This window comes from Mauremys mutica, chromosome 1 (assembly GCF_020497125.1).
Source record: "Mauremys mutica isolate MM-2020 ecotype Southern chromosome 1, ASM2049712v1, whole genome shotgun sequence".
NCBI lineage: Eukaryota > Metazoa > Chordata > Testudines > Geoemydidae > Mauremys > Mauremys mutica.
The window spans coordinates 234,135,945-234,141,944 of NC_059072.1; positions in this window are offsets into that span (position 1 = coordinate 234,135,945).

The window sequence follows — 6,000 nt, forward strand, 5'->3', positions numbered from 1 at the left end:
ACTCAGTGTAACCATGGCTCCACAATGCTTTACTCATTGTTATGTAAAAGTAACTCCCTATAACTTTCTAACATCTGACTTGTGTAATAAATTATAATAGGGATTTCCTGTTGCTTTAATGTTGGTCATATTTTAGTACAGAGGTTGTCTCCTGAAACCACCTGTCCTTCAATTCTCACCACCTCCTCCCATTTGAGATTGTATAAAATCCCTTTGGCAAGAACAGTAATTTCTTACTTGGAAAAGCAATACTGGAAAATAACCTCAATATATTTCCAGATCTGTTTTACTTCAGTTTAGTAGCTGGAAAAAAGGAGGACAGCCTAGCCTCATCCAACCAGACATTTATCTTCAGACCAGAAGCAGGTGATCCAGTGACTACCAGTGATTCATAAGATGTTAAAGATGATGGTATGTGCAGAGAATATTTTCCACATGGTTTACCCTACTGAGTTTGGCTGGTTGCAAATTTTCTGTCAAAGCTATTTTTTGAGCAAAAGATGAATTTTTGGCAAAAATGAAAATTTTCACTGTGTATCTGCTTTCCACTGAAAATTTCAATTTTTTGTCAAAAATCCAACAGCTTTTGGCCAAAAATCAAAAGTTCCATTTTTGGCTGAAAACTTTGCAGTTTGAGAGATTTTAGTTTGTTTTCCAAGAGGAGAAAAAATCCATTTTCCCACCAGCTCTACTGGTGAGTAAGCAGGTCTCCACAGCCTGCACTTACTGAGCGTTCATTGAGAGGAGCCCCCATGTATAGTGAGTAGTGGGTAGGTTTTCTGGTTCTTCTTCAGTGGTCTGGTAGGGAAAACAAAGCTCTCTGTCTCTACTAGGTTCCAGTCCAGGCATCCTTGAATAAGCAGTCAAGACCTGACTTCACAGACCTTTGGCTACCTCCCTTGACCACTTCTTGCCTTGACCTGTCTTGGGCCTTTGCCTGAGCCTCTTTCCAGACTCCCAACGTATCAGCACTGCTCTTGCTAAGCTGTTTCCATAGCTTTCCTACACAGCTTCTTAGCACTTTCTTGCACCCAGATGGTTCTGCTGGAGAGAAGTTTTCTTCATTTCCCTGGCAGAATAGGCCCTGACTCATCAAGAGTCTTCCTGTTCCCTGCAGGCCTCTCCACCAGTGCACAGAACCTGGTGCACTCATATCCTGCCACTTTGTTTCCCCACTGCTTTGGGCTCCCTGTTGCAAACTTACCTTCCTTTCAGGAAGCTTTATCTGCCAGCAGTTCAGCTCTGCTCTCTGACTGCAGCCAGGCTCCACTCACTGAATGGGAGCCAAAGATCTGTTGTCCTCCCTGATCAGGGCCTAGCTGAGCCAGGTTTAGCCCTTTTAACTCCTCCCTCCAGGTTTGACATTGCAGAGGGGTGAGACTGATTGTGCCCACAGGCTCTCATTAACTCCTTCGGGCCCAGTAAGGGGTTGGTAAACCCCATCACAAGGTGATGCAATAAAAGAATGCAGAACACTGAATGGTTGAGAAGATCAGAAACGTCTATTCATCCTGTCTCATCATGATACAGGGACAAGGGGCATCCAATTAAAATGAATTGAATTGACTAAAATTCAAAACAGATAAAAGGAAATACTTTTTTACAATGCATATGTAGCCCCTGGAACTCATTGCTGCAAGATATCATTCAGGCTAAGTGCTTAGCAAGATTCAAAAAGGTATTAGACATTTATATGAATAACAAAAATATTCATGCCGATGAATGGGTAGAAAGAAATTTCCTTGTAGTCAGGTTTTTCCATAACTGCCTGCTGCAGAGTTTCTTCCACCTTCCTGAGATGCATCTGTGGCCAGTGCTGGAGACAGGATGCTGCAGTAGATAGATCACAGGTCTGATCCAATATGGAAATTCCTATAACCCTAAGTGAATACAAAACAAAACACACAGATTTCTGCAGATCAACCATGTAATGTCCTTGTTTTACATCCTATTTTTCAGTTTCACCATATTCCTAATCTTTCTTTGCTTTCTCTAAACTGTCTGTCTGCCATTATCACAGATTCTTTGAACAGTTCTCTGTCTTTTATATGTTTCTTTATTATTAGAATGTGTATAACTTTCACAGATTGGCTAGGTTGGACTGTTTAATGATGTATCAAGCATTACATATAAGTTTCTACTTGATGTTTAGAGAGCCTACTTCTTATTCTGTCAATTGCTAAGACAAACAAGTTTGTTTACATTTACAGGAGATAATACTGCCCTCTTCTTATTTACAATGTCACCAGAAAATGAGAACAGGTATTTGCATGGCACTTTTGTAGCTGCCATTGCAAAGTATTTACGCACCGGATATGCTAAACATTTGTATCTCCTTCATGTTTCTGCTACCATTCCAGAGGAAATGCTTCCATGCTGATGATGCTTGTTAAAAAAATAATGTGTTAATTAAATTTGTGACTGGGGGGATAATTGTAATCTTGGGGGATAATTGTATGTCCCAGGCTCTGTTTTACCCACATTCTGCCATATATTTCATGTTATAGCAGTCTCAGATGATGACCCAGCACATATTGTTCATTTTAAGAACACTTTCACAAAACACAAAGAAGGTACCAATGTGAGATTTCTAAAGATAGCTACAGCACTCAACCCAAGGTTTAAAAATCTGAAGTTCCTTCCAAAATCTGAGAGGGATGAGGTGAGAAGCATGCTTTCAGAAGTCTTAAAAGAGCAACACTCTGATGTGGAACCTACAGAACTTGAACCACCAAAAAAGAAGATCATCGTTCTGCTGGTGCCAACTGACCCAGATAATGAAAATGAAAATGTGTCAGTCTGCACTGCTTTGGACTGTTATCAAGCAGGACCTGTCCTCAGCATGGATGTCTGTCCCCTGGAATGGTGGTTGAAGCACGGAGGGACATATGAATCTTTAGCACATATGGAACTTAAATATCTTGCGAAGCCGGCTACAGCACTGCCAACAGAATGCCTGTTCTCACTTTCAGGTGACGTTGTAAACAAGAAGCGGGCAACATTATCTCCTGCAAATGTAAACAAACTTCTTTGTCTGACCAATTGACTGAACAAGAAGTAGAACTGAGTGGACTTGTAGGCTCTAAAGTTTTATATTGTTTTATTTTTGAATGCAGTTTTTTTAATATAATTCTACATTTTTAAGTTCAACTTTCATAATAAAGAGATTGCACTACAGTACTTGTATTAGGTGAATTGAAAAATACTATTTCTTTTGTTTTTTTACAATGCAAATATTTATAATAAAAAATAACTATAAAGTGAGCACTGTACACTTTGTATTCTGTGTTGTAATTGAAATCAATATATTTGAAAATGTAGAAAACATCCCAAAATATTTAAATTAATGGCATTCTATTATTGTTTAAGAGCACGATTAATTGTGCGATTAATCACAGTAAATTGTATTAATTGCACAATTAATCACAGTAAATTGTATTAATTGCACAATTAATCACAATTAATTTTATTAATCACACAATTAGTTGTGATTAATTTTATTAATCATTTGACAACCCTATAATTTATGTTAGTAAATATACATTATATTTTGTACAAATATGTTCAGTGCTGTATGGATGTTGAATACTTAGATAAATCTCTTTTTTAAATACACGGTTAATTAGAGGAGATTATGTATTTTAACTAAACAACCTCCCCAAACTCTTTCCATGTGACTTTATGGTCTTGCAGGTGGAAATACTTATGGTCCCCTACTTGTTGGAAATTATGTGGCATGGCATCAGTTGCATTTTGATTTATTGCCACAATGAGTTTCACAGTGTGAAGCAATTTTGAGTTATGAGGAGGTGATGCAAAGATATGTTTTTCAAACAAGAAAATCCACATTACAATATATTCCATGATCTTCCTATTTCTGTTTGGAAATTTCAGCTGTGGATATCTGGTAGCTTTTACATTATAATATTCTCTCTTTTATGCCTTAGTCACCTGAAGTTTTAGATTTATATTGGTAGGGGAAGCTTTTTGGTTGATTTTAAATGAGGTAAGAATCTCATTATTCTGTGAGAAAATGACTATTGCTGAAAATTAATGATAATGAAGCAGAGGCATTAAGCTATCAGCTGCCTGAACAGCTAAGATACTGACACATTTGAATATCAAAGCTAAGACTAAATTATCCCTATTATTTCTAAATAAAAAAGTGATACATTCTGAGCATCTGCTTTATCTAGGGAATGACACAATTTTTCCATTTTGGGCTGTTCACACCATATCAGAAGAGTGTGCTGAAATTATTTAACTAGCTTCAGATTCACATTTTTCTATCCTTCCAACTATTACACCCTAGTGAAAATACACTTGGACAATTTATTTCAGGGACATAATTATTATCCTGAGAAATAATCCTTCCAGGTGCTGAGAACTCTCAATTCCTACAGACATCAGTAAAAAAGGGAGGGTGTTCACAGAAGAACAAAAAGCACTAACGGTCTGTGAGTCTTATTTGCAGTCTTGTTTTCATGTTCATTATTGTTCATGCTTGAAAAAAAGAAGTGCATCGTTTAACAGTTGCAGTGTGCTGCAAAGTGATAAATTTAGGTTTATGGCAAGGGCTTCTGGCATCACAGCAAAAAAGGGTCTCACACTGCAGACACCTACCCCTCATGCTTGACTGTGCAACACCATTCATGTTGGGTGTCTGCTGTTAAGGGTTATCAAAAGAAATATCTATCCCAGGCAAGGAAAGCCTTGAAAACCAGAAGGGACATGATCAGAGCTCATATGGGGCAGGGGAAGGAGAATAGAAACGTGTTCATTCTTGCAATAAAAATGAAACTCTCCTCAAATTAGAGTCACAGGCCTGGTCCACACGACGGGGTGAGGTCGAATTTACCCACGTTAGGTCGATTTAAAAATGACTGCGTCCACACAACCAACACCATTCTGTCGACCTAAAGGGCTCTTAAAATTGACTTCTGTACTCCTCCCTGGTGAGGGGAGAAGCACTAAAATCGACCTTGCTGGGTCAAATTTGGGGTAGTGCGGATGCAAATTGATGGTATTGGCCTCCGGGACCCATCCCAGAATGCTCCATTGTGACCACTCTAGACAGCACTTTGAACTCTGATGCACTAGACTGACACAGGAAAAGCCCCAGGAACTTTTGAATTTCATTTCCTGTTTGGTCAGCGTGGCAGCAGCACTAGTGACCATGCATTCCCCCCACAATCGCGACCGAGCTCCAGCATGGACCGAAAGGGAGACACTGGATCTAATTGCTGTATGGGGAGAAGCATCTGTGCAGGCTGAACTCTGATCAAAAAGAAGAAATGCAAATATATTTTCCAAAATCTCACAGGGCATGTTGGACAGAGGCTACAACAGGGACACACAGCAGTGCCATGTGAAAGTTAACGAGCTCAGGCAAGCCTCTCAGAAAACAAAGGAGGCAAACAGTCGCTCTGGGTCAATGCCGCATACATGCCGCTTCTATGACTAGCTGCATGGCATTCTAGGTGGGGACCCTACCACTATCCCACCACTATCCATGGACACCTGCAAGAGGGGAGTCTCATGCAAGAGGGAGGAGTATTTTGCGGATGAGGAAGAGGAGGAGGAGGAGAATGCGCAGCATGCAAGTGATGAATCTGTTCTCCCCGGCAGCCAGGAACTTTTCTTCATCCTGGAGCCAATACCCTCCCAAGGCAGGATCCCCGACCCTGAAGCTGGAGAAGACACCTCTGGTGAGTGCACATATGTAACTACAGTACAGGGTTTAAAAGCAATACTGTTTAATGTTTGATTTGCCCTGAAGAACTGGGATGCATTTGCGGCCAGTACAGCTACTGGAAAGGTCTATTCACATGTCTGGGGATGGAGCGGGAATCTTCCAGGGACATCTCCATGAAGCTCTCCTAGATGTACTCTGAAAGCCTTTGCAGAAGGTTTCTGGGGAGGGCTGCCTTATTTCGTCCTCCACGATAGGACACTTTACCATGCCAAGCCAGTAGCAAGTAGTCTGGAATCATTGCAGCA